The sequence below is a fragment of the Mastigoproctus giganteus genome, chromosome 3 (genome assembly GCF_048544385.1).
Source record: "Mastigoproctus giganteus isolate SK-2022 chromosome 3, ASM4854438v1, whole genome shotgun sequence".
NCBI classification, from domain to species: Eukaryota; Metazoa; Arthropoda; class Arachnida; order Uropygi; family Thelyphonidae; genus Mastigoproctus; species Mastigoproctus giganteus.
The window spans coordinates 135,748,344-135,762,807 of record NC_143577.1 but is presented as its reverse complement, the minus strand read 5'-3'; the positions used below and the strand labels follow the sequence as shown (position 1 = coordinate 135,762,807).

Genomic DNA, 14,464 nt, shown 5'->3' with positions numbered 1-14,464 from the left:
AGATCAACCTATCAAACATGGTGAAGGAGGTAAAAAAAATAAGCAATTTTGGTACAGCAAAATACATGAAAAATGTAAAACGTTTTCGTGGTTTTAGATTACATTACAGGAAATGGTACTCATTAGGTGTGCTATTACAATAAAGAACCTAAATATGTAGAATATTGATTCATTTGGGTTTCCTCCACCAGAAGAAATTAAAAATATTTAAAAACTTCAAATAAAAACAATATGTAAAACAAGTCAATTACAAAAATCTGATTCAGTTTTATGTGGTCATTATTGTGTGAAATATATTAGAATGAGAAATAATAAATCACTTTATGATGCATTATATTAATTTAAACAAATATCTAGTGATTTTAATGAGAAATTAGCAGGGGGTGATATAGTTAGTTGGTTGCAAGATAACATTAATCCACCAGAAATGCATTTAAGAACTTTAACAAGTCAAAAAAATATATAACTACTGTGAACCTTTTACAAATTTAAAAGCGTGATTAGGTAGAGGAGATAAAGGAATTAATAGAGTTGATGACAGTTTGAAGAACTTCAAGTCACTTCTTCCACCCTTGTCATTCACAACAACTAGAAAGACTCAAGTAGACAACGTTTTCGTTAGTTCCTCAGTTTTAGGCCGAGCCAGGGTCCTAGAAACGTTTTTTCAGTTTATTGTACTGTAAGAAACATGACATTGCATATAGTAAAACCAAACTTACATCTCAACATTACATAGCAAATAAACAGTTGTTAAATGACTTAAATGTTGTAGAAAACCCAACTTTATGAAGAACGTGAAAACGTTTCGGATTAGGAATTGATAAATTTCTTCTGATATAAATACAATGAATATTTATTGTTTAAAGTGTAAAACTAAAACAAAAACTGGGAGAAACATAATGAAAAGAATTTATAGCGTATGTTGAGCAAAGAAAAGTGTTTAAAAAACAATAGCTTCAAAAATGTGTATTATAACACTTAACAGGTTATTTAGGTACTGTATTTTAGAATTACAAAGAAAAACAAGTTTGCCTGTAAAAGAAATAAAAGAATTTTTACATCAACAAGATGAACATACAAAACATTAACCTGTGAAAAGAAAATTTAGGAGAAGAAAAGTTTATGTTAATCATCTAAATGATCAATTTAGATGATCAATTTGAACCCAGGCACGGTACTAAGTACTACAGGTTCTAACACCTCTCGTGTTTGGGGTTTACATAAAAAAACATTTCCAGCAGATTTAGTTGATATGCAAGAATATGAATCGGTTAACAATAACACTAACTACATATGAACAGTCAGAGATGTGTTTTCTAAGTATGTGGGCCATACCTATTAAGAAAAAACAGGTTATGAGATATCAAAAGCTTTTCATATTACATTTTCAGAACGAATTCCTCAAAAATACAAACAAATAGAGGTACTTAATTTATAGATAAAGGAACGCAACAACATTTTAGTAAAGATGACGTTCATTGGTTACTACTGAGAATATAGAAACAAAAGCACATCAGTAGAACGTTTTAATAGAACTCTGAAAACAAAAATGTGGAAATATTTTACAGCTAAGAATACTAGGAAGTGTGGACAAATGTGTTAGACTAACTAATTTCAAATTATAATAATTCTTATCACAGATCTATAAAAATGAAAGGTATAGAAGCAAATAAAGATGAAAATGAAAAAAAAAACAGTGTATAACAATCCTTACAAAAAGGAATTATGAGAATCTAAACCGAATTTCATATTGGGTTAAGGTTATAATCAGTAAATACAAAAGTGTGTATATAAAGGGTTCTTTACCTAATTTTACTGAGGAAATATTTGTTATTTCTGAAAATTTGAAGAATAAGCTTATTGCATATAAGATAAGAGACTTGAATAATGAAGAAATATAAGGTTTATTTTATCCCAACAATGTGAACAGCACTTCAAATCATCGAATTTATTTTCTATGCTCCTGGTGTACATGCAAATATACATTCACCTGTTCTTACTCTTAGTTATCATAACACAGCCCATATATTTACTTTTTCCATGAAGTCCTTGAAGAGTCTTTGAAATTCCCATCACCTTGCTTTCCGGACTTTTAATTTTTCAATAGAAGCAGAGCAAGAATCGCTTTCAACTTTGCCTGTGGTTATTGTTAATTTATTATTCTGTGGATCCCACATGGTAGCGGTTTTCCGGCCTACCTGACACTTCCTCGATAGCATCAACAAATATTCTTGTACCCCCTTCTATTTAAGTGTATCTCATCCCTGTAAGAAGCAGTCTCTCTTGTTAACAAGTACAGACCAGGCTGAGAAAAATTTAAATAAATTCTTTATTGCTGATAAGTACAGAACATGTACTAGAGACAAAAATACCCCTTGAGCCTTGCACAATCTCTCCAGGGCCGAATTTATTTTCAAGGTTCTCACCATATACTCCCTCCTATCGTGTCTGGGAAGATTTGCAGACACTTTCAAATTCAACCCTAACCCGCGGCTTTTTTTTTCAACATTGACTTGCACTTGTTAAATAATTCCACCGGTCTCATACTCTTAATGTCATTAGTACCAACGTTTACAAGAATATCACCTTTTGTGCCCTTAAAAGATGATATCTGCTCTACAACGTCATCAATCTTTGCCCCTGGTAGATATACTCTCATCCTGTTCCACATATTTATACATATAATAACCATAAATATATACCCAGGATCTGACTCTCCTTGATAGCATTTTATCTCCACGCTGTGTGCAAAAGAGCACAGATCGAATCACATGTTTGAAGCCAGGAATTGAGTTATTCAGTCTATGGAAAGGATACAATGGTTTTTCTTCCAGCAACTCGTTTTTTTGTCCAGCAAACAGCATATCAGGCACAGAAGATACGCAGTTTAGTGACATATTATATACTGTTCAATATGGCGTAAGTTGTGGAGCGCCTAAAACCCAATAGTGCTTTTTGACTTCTCGCGTTTAACTATTTTTTGAACTGTAGGAGGCTGATAGCTTCATCTTTATATTTCATGTCCATAATAGATTTATTATTATTGTTTTTCAAAATAAAAGGTGTGTGAAACACAGCATTTTTTAAAAATATTAACTGTTTTAATAATAAAAAATAACAAAACAAAAATGCATACTATAAATACTGCATTAACAAAATTTGAAATTTTACAACCCCAATTCCAAAAATTCATAAAGATTTTCCCGATATTAAAAAGAATATTTTCATTTTTATCCTCACTATGTGTGTAACAATTCACAGCAGCACAATTGCAGAATTGAACACGGATATATTGTACATCACAAATCTTTAGTAATGGAGATGGAACAAGTGCTAAAATCATCAGCTAAAATATTTGCAATATTGCTGAAACGCGAGCATTTGATAAATTTCGTCCAAATTAAGTTTTCGGCATATAAATGAATCCAGAAAAGGGAAATCAGCGTCAACTGATATTATTTATTTTTAGATAATTTTGTTAACATAATTGATGAGGTAAATCACACTGATGACGCAGTATTGATCTGTCAAAGGCATTGAGATACACCACTCACTTACAAAGATTAGAATAGGGTGTCTATTTTTTAGTTCAATCTATTTATAAAACTCTCCACCGTGACTTAACAACTCTTATTAAAGTATAAGCCACGTCTTTTTCCAAGATTAATTTGAAACATTCGATATTATTTTCGAACTATAAACGCATAAAGCGATAATGACTCAGTTTAGAGAGTGTGCTAAATGCTTAATAATCATCTTTCGCAATCTTCACAGTGAATCAAACTTATATGCATAATTCTTAAATTCATGCATAATATGCATAATTCTTTAATGTTTTAAAACTATTTATGCATATAACTAGCAAAAATATATTCGCATACACATGCCTTAAATTTCGTATTTTTCTTATTATTATTTTTTTTAACTGGAAATAGGAAGAGGCTATTCACCACAGTACAGTGTATGAGTTTTTGACTATAACATATTTTTTAAATTTTCAAATGAATTAATTTTACTAATTTTTGTAAAGAAATATGAAATACAGCATGTTTTAAATATGTGTTTATTAAAAACTGAGAAATTAATACATTTAATATTTTTTATTCCATTAATAAAAGATGAAATATGAAAAAAAACCAATAAACTGCCTGAAATAATATCGATAGATTCTCGTAAGAAATATGTTCGAAAACTCAGATATATTATTATTAACCATATGGTGAAAGGAAGCCCCTGAGGCTCATGCTGAACCAGCTAAAAAAAATTGAGTTACCCAGAGAGAGAGAGAGAGAGAGAGAGAGAGAGAGAGAGTTAGAAGGGAATCACCAAGAAAGAGAAGAATGATGACATCCATCTCAGGACCCTGGGTATGCCAAGCGAATACTCAAATATCGTTTACAAATATCGTAGGTTAATGACCGAAAAAAAAAGACCTGTAGTTGGTTTAATCATCTTTTCCATCTACTTTATCTATTTTCTAGAATATTCAGGAAATTTCTAGAGATTTGAGAGATTTGTAGAGCATTCGGGATATTTCTAGAGCATTTGGGAGTTTTCTACAACATTCGCAAATATTCAGAGGCGTTCCAAAATATTGTTCCGTGCAGAAGAAGATCGGGATGTTTCTGACCGTTCTAGAACTTTCGATGGAGTTCTCTAGAAACATTGCGAGCCATCTAGAAACTTTTCTTTTATATATATGCGTGGGTTCTGCACCAAGCACACATTTTCTTCTTATATCATAAATGGTTAAAGTGTAAGTATTTTAGAAGTGAGAATATTTCAGGGTAAGTATTTCACGACCACTTGTATTAATTTTAACAAAGCCTTATAGTGCCGTTGTTTCATCGATAGGTTTTTCGGCTATGGCTTATGCTTGTAGGGTACTCACCTCTAAAATCTGTATGGATCACGTAAAGTGAATTGAACTGAAGTTTCACTTCACTTTAAATAAATATAAATATGATTTTTATTGTAAGGTGCAAAGATACACGCAGGTACCCAAACGTCACAAAATCCTTCACAGCACTAAGCCATGGGTTAACAAGCCGCAGAGATATCATCTCGCCTGAAATATAATATAGAAGAAATAAATAACATAGGGCAGATCATATTTACTTAAAACAATAAAATACAACAACAACAACAACAACAACAACAATAATAATAATAATAATACAATTTATTTTTATCAAGAGAATTTGTTTACAATGAATGAACGTGTTAAGAAAAGTAAATTTCTTGACAACAAGTTGTAATTCTTCATTTACAAGTTTTTACATACAAATTTGTTATCGAACAGAAAAGATAAAGAAATCACAACACATAGTACATTCCGCACTGCAAACAGAGATAGCAATTTATCTGCATAGCAATTCTAATCTACTGTATCATTGAGTATCAAAATTTTTCTTATTAAGAATTTTAATTTGGAGCTAGAATAACTTCTCCTGAACCTGACATCTACACTAGCCAACAAGTTGTTTATTATATTCATTGTATGCATATCACCAAATCTATTTAGTACCCTAGGGTGAAGCAAAACAATTGCTTTTGGGTTCCTTAAATTATGTGAGACATTTCTTTGCAGAATCCACTCTTCAAAAATAGTCTTAAGATTTTCCAAGATTAAATTTAACTTCAGTTTTTGAACTGGATAAAGTATTTTATCCAGTTCAAAAACCTTCTCTTATTCAGGTCAGTCCAAACGTTTGTCCCCATTAAAAGTCTCAAAATCCTGTTAATTAAGTTGTTTATTACCCTTATTTCAGTTATATTTGCTCGTGCCCATACATTTACTAAATAATTGAGTTGGGAGTCCACTAATGCATAATACAGTGTAAGGTAACTCTTGTTCTAAGATTCAACTTATTCTTAATGTAGTAAAAAAGTACACATAAAATCTTATTTTTTTGTACAAATTTCTTATATGCATTGCCCAACTTAGACTGTAGTCAATCCATAACCGAAGGTAACAATGATTTGAAACTTCTTCCACAGTTAGACATTTGCAATTCTGGAAATTCTGATCATGTAGGCACTCATATTTATGTAATTTAATAGAGGGTTGCATGCCCAAGGTTTGATGAGGAGGTATGATTACCAAAAATTTTGTTTTTTAAAAGCTGAGTGCTAATTTATTATCATGCAACCAAGTTTGTAAATGTATTACATCCTGCTGTAAATCTTTAGCCATTTTTGTCAGATTCTTTCCAATTCTATATAAGATTATATCATCTGCATATTTTTTTATAAAGGAGTTCTTTATTACTTCCAATATGTCATTTATATAGATGTTGAACATGATTGGCCCTGCATGAGTGCCCTGAAGTACTCCTCTTTTTACATTATATGATTTTCTCTTTGTATTTTCTACTTCAACTGTTATTTTTCTTTTGTTTAAATAACATGCTAAGAGTTGATTGATTCTTCCCCTTATACCATATTTCAGTAATTTTTGTTGCGATATTGGGATATCAATGAATTGATATTCTTTGTTAAAATCTATAAATAAAATCATTATGAAGTTATTGTTGTTTAAATGTAAGTTAAAAGAGTCTACTAAATTCTCTAATAATGTCTGTGCGCTCTTGCCCTTCTGATATGAGAATAGAGAGTTGTTTAACAGTCCATATTGATGTAAATATTTGCTCATATGGGAAAAAATATAATTTTCTATTATCTTATTTATAACTGACTGTATTGTAATTGGTCTGTAATTGCAAAAGTCATCTGGTGATCCCTTTATATATATATATATAGGAATTACTTTAAATGAAAGAAAATTTGTAGGTAGCTTCCCGACTCTAACATCCGTGCTATAAGCTCCACCAAGAGAACAGAGAACTGTTCTTTTATTTCTCTTTACTTCGGTTACTGTAATACAGTCCAGTTCGTAAATTTTCTTGTTCTTTAACCGTTCTATAATCTTAAGAATGTCAGTATATTGTGGAGTTAAGACTACACAAGAGTTCACTATCCGAAGAAGACTATCTCGTTGATTAAAGGAATTTTGGCGATAATGAATATAATATCTTTTGAGATCCAATACAGCTTTGGCAAACATATTTACAGCCTCATATTGTTTGTTTGTACCATAAATCTGCTGTAATAGTGTTTTAATTTGATTTCCCCATGATAATTTCTTCCGTGTACTTAACAGATTATTTATAATATTCCATTTATCCTTTTGAGTTATCTGCTTATCCATAAAAAGTTCATTGTAATAAGTGTTTTTTTTTTGTTTTCTAATCATACCTGTCAATTTATTTCTGAGTATTTTAAAATTGTGATAATGTTCTATATTTGGTGGACAATTTCTATAATGCCTGAAGTATTTATCCCTTTGTACCATTAATTCTTCTATTTCGTTAGTCATCCAAGGTTTCTTAAGCTTAATCCTGCTACTCCTAGAATTTATGTTGCAAGCTGAGTGATTTACTTTTCTCTCTGTATTAAACCTCGAATTGTTTATCGTTTGTATTATTTTATTTGAAAAGACATTTACATTTGTTGTGTAAGATACTTGCTCTTGTATTAACATATTATCTATGTTCTGTTTCAGTTTATCGGGTGATAAATAATTTTTCTTCGTAACATTTGTTAATTTTATATCTTCACATGTAATAATAATAATAATAATAATAATAATAATAATAATAATAATAATAATACATCAATTTAAAATAACACAGGATAGTTTTCATTAATTCAGCCGAATTAATGAAAACTTTTATTAATTCGGTTGTTATAATATTAATGAAAACTTTCATTAATACAACCGAATCTTCGATGAGGACCAAAGAGTTTCTACAGGAATCTCGGAGAAGACGGGAAACAAGGGTGCGGACCACCCGAGAAGAAGACGATTGAGGATTTCTGGGGAAACATATGCAGCAGGGAAGTGAAACATAACAGCCGAGCCACCTGGATAGAACTAGAACGCAAGAAAACCAAGGACGTACAAGAAATGAGAGGGTGGGAGATTCGGGAAGAAGAAGTAAAACAGACGATCAAGAACTCTCACAACTGCGAACTCCAGGAACAGATAACGTCCACAACTACTGGTACAAGAAGCTCATTTGCACACACAAGCACCTGGCAGAGCAGTTCACCCGAATGATAAGGCACCATAAACAATCCCGAAGTTTCTCATTCAAGAATCACATATCTGAAGACTAAACACGAAGATACAAGAAACCCAGCGAAATATAGGCCAATCACATGCCTCCCAACAATGTACAAGATCCTGACCAGCTGCATAACCAGGAAGATAACAGACCATTTGGAGAGCCAGAACGTAATGGCCGAGATGGTAGAAAGGATGCAAGTGGTTAAGCAAAGGATGCAACGAGCAATTAACCATAAATGCTGCGGTTATGAAGCAGGCATACAAGAAGCGCCGCAACATGTACAGAGCCTACATCGATTACCACAAGGCCTTCGACTCCGTGCCTCATTGCTGGCTAAACGAGGCGCTGAAAATCTACAAACCCAATCCGATAGTGACAAACGTCCTAGGAGAAACGATGGCGAAATGGAGTACCACCATTAAGGTCGAAAACATCACAACCAGGCCAATCCCGATCAAGAGAGGATTCTTTCAGGGATATGCGCTGAGCCCATTCTGGTTCTGTCTAGCACTTAACCCGCTATCTGCCATACTCAACAGTAGCAAATAGGAATATAACTTCAAAGAAGGAAGGAAGAACCTATACACCCTCACCTACCTGATGTATATGGATGACATCAAGCTCTATGCAGGAACCGAGAAGCGCCTCCAGCAACTACTCCAGATCACCGAAGAATTTAGCAATGATATTGGGATGGAATTTGGTCTAGACAAATGCAAGACCCACGGATTGCGTCAGTGAAAATTAGTCAACCGAAACTACCAGTTGCAGAATGGTAAAGAGAACGAAGCCATGGCAGAGGGAGAGGCCTACAAATACTTGGGGATGATGTAGGCTCAGCAGTCACAGAACAAAGAAATACCATCAGAGACTCAGAAGCCTGCTGAAAGCAAAGCTGAACGGAGGGAACACAGTTAAAGCCCTAAATACCTATGCAGTCTACTGCTAACATACCCTTTCGGGGTCATAGATTGGACTAACACCGAGCTGGAGGATATAACGAGAAAGACAAGGACAATGATGACCAATAGTCGCCAACACCACCCGAGATGTGCAGTGGAGAGACGGACAATTGCCCGGGAAGAAGGAGGAAGGGGGCTGATAGACCTCATTGAGCAACAGAAGACAGCGATAGTTAAACTGAAGGATTACTTCAAGAAACACACAGCAGCACTCCACCGGGCCATAAGGAAGATAGACAAGCGGTATACCCCACTCAACCTAAGTGAGGAGTCCCCCAACCAGGAGGTACAAACGAAGCTAGAAAGGTGGGCAGCGAAGACACTCCATAGCAGACATTACAATGAACTCCATCAGGATCACATAGATAAAATTGCTTCCAATGCATGGCTGACGAGCGGGACGCTCTTTCCCGAGACTGAAGGATTCATGCTCACCATCCAAGACCAGGTAATCAACACCAGCAACTGTAGAAAATACCTCGCCAAGGAACCCGGGGTGTTAGATGACACATGTCGACAACGCCACATGGCCTAAGAAACGATCCAACACATCACTGCAGGATGCAAGGTGATCACCCAGACTGAGTACACTTATAGACACGACCAGATAGCTAGTATAATACATCAGAAGCTAGCAAAGAAATACCAGTTGGTCGAAGAAAGTGTACCGTACTACAAGTACGAACCCCAGGCAGTACTAGAGACCATGACCCACAAGCTGTACTGGGACCGCGCCATACTAACGGATAGGACAATCCCGCACAACAGACCGGACATAACCTTTGTGGACAAGAAAGAAAAGGCTACCTATCTGATTGACATAGCGTTACCCAACACTGGTAACCTGCAGACAACCATTGGGGAAAAATCAGGAAGTACACGAATCTAAGACAGAAGATCAAAGAGATATGGCATAGGCAACAAGTAACGACTATCCCGATTTTCGTGTGAACCACAGTTATGGTTCAAAAAATCCTACATGACAGCGCAGCAGCAATAGGTCTCCCAGCGAACACCTACAAGCAACTCCAGAAAGTCGCAATCCTGAACACCTGTAGGATAGTCAGAGAGTTCCTCCACCAACAGTGATACCAGACATAAACAACAACCACCCTGTGTACTTGGTAGCAATACCCGTCACGAGGTGGAACTTCCAATCAGGGAGAAGAATATAATAATAATAATAATAATAATACATCAAATTAAAATAACACAGGATAGTTTTCGTTAATTCAATTCTCCCTAAAATCCTTGCCGAGCCGAAGCGATTTCTCATCAGTTGATGGTTATGTAACGTACATGCTGATCTAGCGTGAGCCTTCTATACCTTTTGCCATTACGATTTTGCACAGGTCGGCATCCAAAGACTGAGCTAGATGGAGCTTCTGAAAAAGGTGGAACCGATCTTTAAAATGTAACCTCGCCTGAAGAGCAAGAAGCTTGGGAGTGGAGCGGAGCGCTGGTTGGGGGATCCGACAGCACACGGTGTCCCAAATGTTGTGCGCTAAGAGTCTTCCAGGGATAATTTTGATGGTGATGATTAGTCTTCTTTCGTTCATTAAGGCTGGGAATCAGGTTAAATTCAGTGCATTAGACATCGGTGTCTAATGGGAGATATCACTTCCAGGTAGCCCACTTCAGGAGCCAGTATTCTGCGGCGTTCAGTGGGTTGATTGTTGTGTCTGCGGCCGAAACCGTCAACTCTACCCCATACAATACGCCTCCGAAGATCATCGTCCTGATATACATTCTTATCAGATTTGTGTTATGAATATGTAGCAAGTGCAGCATGGCAACAAACCGTTTCCTGTTGAATTTAGCAAGAGTTCTTCTGTGTGATTATAGAATGTTAATTTTCGATCAAAAGTCACCCAGGTCTTTCTGCTTTTCGACGCAGGGTATCAAGACTCCGTCTATCGCCGGCTGAATTATGGTTGATGCGGGTTTAAGTGAAAAGATCATGATGACGGATTTTTCAGGGTTAACTTACAGGTCCAGGGCATCGAACCGTAATTTTTTTCGTTCCGGTTCGGTTTACGCTCCGGTTCAATGAAAACGCAAAATTTCGGTTGAGTTCCGGTTTCGCTCCTTCAGCCACCGTTGAATCGGTTCGAACCGATTTTTTTCGCTCCTAGAATTTTTATTCTAGGAGCGAAATTCTATTATAATCCTTCTGAAATTTTTTTATTATGTGTACCTTTTTTAATTACATTAAATTAAATTCAATTTAATAATTAAATTGAATTTTAGAACAAAACTTGTGATATTAAAGAAATGATAATCAAAATATGAGATCAATTATTTAAATATAAATATTAAGCATTTATTTTAGATAGTTGCAAGTCACTGTTACACATGGAGAAAGTTGCAATATAGTTTTTTAGATAGTTGCAAGTCACTGTTACTCAAGTGGAAATGGAAAAAGTAAACTTTCTCCATTTCCACTTGAGTAAAATTGAATTGTTATTTAGGTACACCTTTAAAGTAATAGATGAATTTTTTCGCGATGTATTGGTTTTTAATAATTACACAAACATATATCTTTTATACTTATATTATGCAACAAAACGTTATGTACATTATAAAACAGTTCCACTATTTGGTCACAAACTGCTGAATAATCAACATTAAAACAAGTGACAAAATTCATTTTTAAAACATGAGTTATAGGTCGTTACTACAGGCAACCATAATTGCTTCTAATTAGCAGAATATCTTCCAGCATAGTTTCACTCAGGCTATCCCTGTTATCTTGCCAGATAAACTTCAATCCTGAAAATGTCCTATCTACACTAACTTGCGTGGCTGGAGTCCCTAAAATAACTATAGCTGTTTCATAGAGCTGTGGATATTTACAACGGTTTTCTTCCCAAAATTCCAAACACCTTTTTTTTCTACTCTTTTCACCCCTTCGAAACTGGACAAAATATTTTCAATATCAGTATCGGCTAATTAGAACGCTCTGTAATATCTTTCTCCTTTTCTTTGAGAAAATTTTCCATGTCATCAAATTCTTCTTCTGAAATTACCTCTTCCCCTGACTTCCTAATATTTTGTCTTGATTTTTCACATTTTAAATTTTCCACCATTTCCCAAACGATCTTTAAATGCTGCACATCCTTTGCCTTTTGTTGACGATTCAATAATTTTTGATATCGTGGATCGAGATAAACTGCGCTTATGATGCTCTCATTTTCCATTATTAATTTTTCTCTTACATGCAAATTTTCTATTAAAACGGAAACATATGGATTTGTTATATTTTTCAATTTATGTTTAGTTTCCACCCAAATACCATAAAAATCACTTAGAGTTAGCTGTTCTGTTTGTAATTTCAATGATGAAGAGTAAAAATATACCAGCAAATGCTAAATGAATTAACATAAAAACTTATGCTGTAACTAGTGGAAGATCATTAAAAATAGATTGAACAAAATCAACCAATTCATTACTTGCTTAAATATCGTTCCACGAAGTACGGTCAGACCATATCGAATACAGTTCATTAGACGACCTTACTACAATTCGATATAATCAGGTTACTCATATTTTTAATCTTAATACTGTTTTTCCATCGCAACTAAATGAATAACGCGGTGATATATCCGAACGATCGATTACGATAAAGGTAGTAAAATGTATTACATTTTTAATGCCATTAAAACCCGTGGAACCGTTGCTATGAATCCCTAATTTTAGTTAGGTTTTAGATAGATCACAAAATGTTACGTCTATTTTTTCCTTATAATACATACCTTTTCAAAAGCAATAATGTGCATCGATGACAACTATTGGCAACTGAATATACTTAAACGCAGGGCGATCTTTCCTCTAAAGGGAGCAACATTAGACTGATTGATGCTGTTCTATGCATGGATGAAACAGGTCATGAGGAAAAAAATTTCTTACACCAACTAGGTAATCAGGAACTTCCACGAGCTCTCAAACGTAGCTAACCAAGGGATAAAAGAGGGGTTAGGGTTCTAAAAACTTCATGGAAAATCCAAGTTGAGATTCTTAAAATATTTTTACCAAGAAAATATTTCATCTCTGAGAAAGGATATAACCTCTTTCTTTCTTCTCTCGTAAACGCCACCCATGGAGTCAACCATTATTATCGCAACACCCCATCTGCTCGGAAAACCCTTTGCCCCTTTAAGGTTCTTGCAGGTTTTGAAAGACGATTTCTTCAGCAATGAGAATTCTCCAACATGTATGTGAACCGACAATGGGAACGGAATAAATAACTGTTTTCGGTTTCGGTTCAGGTTCAAGAATTATAATTTTTTGGTTCAGGTTCAAGAATTATAATTTTTTGGTTCAGATTCAAGAATTATAATTTTTTGTTCGGGTTCGGTTTTCACTCCGGCAAAAAAAAAGGTTATTTTCGGTTTGGTTCCGGTTCGGTGCCCTGTACAGGTTTAATCCCTTGAGGTACTGCTGTATTTCTGATAAAGTCTTGTGATATAAGCCTGAGAGCTTTTGCTTTTACTCGAACCATACGGATTTCGGAGGTGAGTACCGTAGAAACATAAGCCATAGCTTTCCGATAACCGCTATCAGCGTGACAGCTCACAATATAATTTCGATTTTTAATTTGGTTTATTAGGCTGCTATAAAATAATCTAAACAAATTTTTAATTCGAAAAATTGGGAAGCACCCTCAGGTATGTTTTTTTCAGAAACTACAAAATCACATTAAAGTATTGGATTTGGTAGGTGTTTGAATGTGTGAACTTTTTATGACCAAAAAGCTAGTGTGTTTGTTTTTTACAGAAAATTTAATGATACTCATAATATTAATATATTCATGCTAATAATATTAACATATTTATATATTATATATATATATATATGTACTGTGCACATTTCTTTAAAAATAATTTGTCATTTTTTTTCAGCTATAAAAATATATAAAAGGTCTTTGCTAGCTGAGGCAAGTGATCTGCGGATCCCACTCCAGTCCAATTTTTTCTTTGATATTAGGAATTCGACATACTAATGCTGTGAATATATTGTAAAATAGTATGTTAGATGTAATCGATTTCATCTCAACAGATTCGTTCAGACAGTTTCCTACTATCATAAAAGTGTTTCCTAAATTTTTAATAATACAAATGAAACATCTGTAGCTTTATCAGTAGAGAAAGGCAATAAAATCAATAAATCTTGCACTTGTGTATGTATATCTTGTTTCTGTTCCTGATAATTTTCCCTTTTTTATAGCAAATTTGTATAAACTGAAAAATAATTAGAGAATTACGGACAAAGTCTGTAGAAACTACAAAGTTTCTTACAGGCAAAGTGATGTTGTCGAGCCACCACTAAGCATGTGCTATATGTGCGGCAGCACCAAACGTGGGTGAATTA

The 14,464-nt window shown here is 34.4% G+C and overlaps 1 protein-coding gene across 1 annotated transcript in view; it reads left to right on the top strand.

Annotated features, from left to right (window-relative positions):
- Positions 1–14,188, top strand: part of Tk (Tachykinin) — a 123,181-nt gene extending 108,993 nt beyond the window's left edge. The window contains exon 5 of the mRNA XM_090370667.1: positions 13,996–14,188. The gene's annotated coding sequence lies outside the window, so the exon portion shown is untranslated. The remainder of the gene's footprint in view (positions 1–13,995) is intronic.
- The last annotated feature ends 276 nt before the right edge of the window (positions 14,189–14,464 follow it).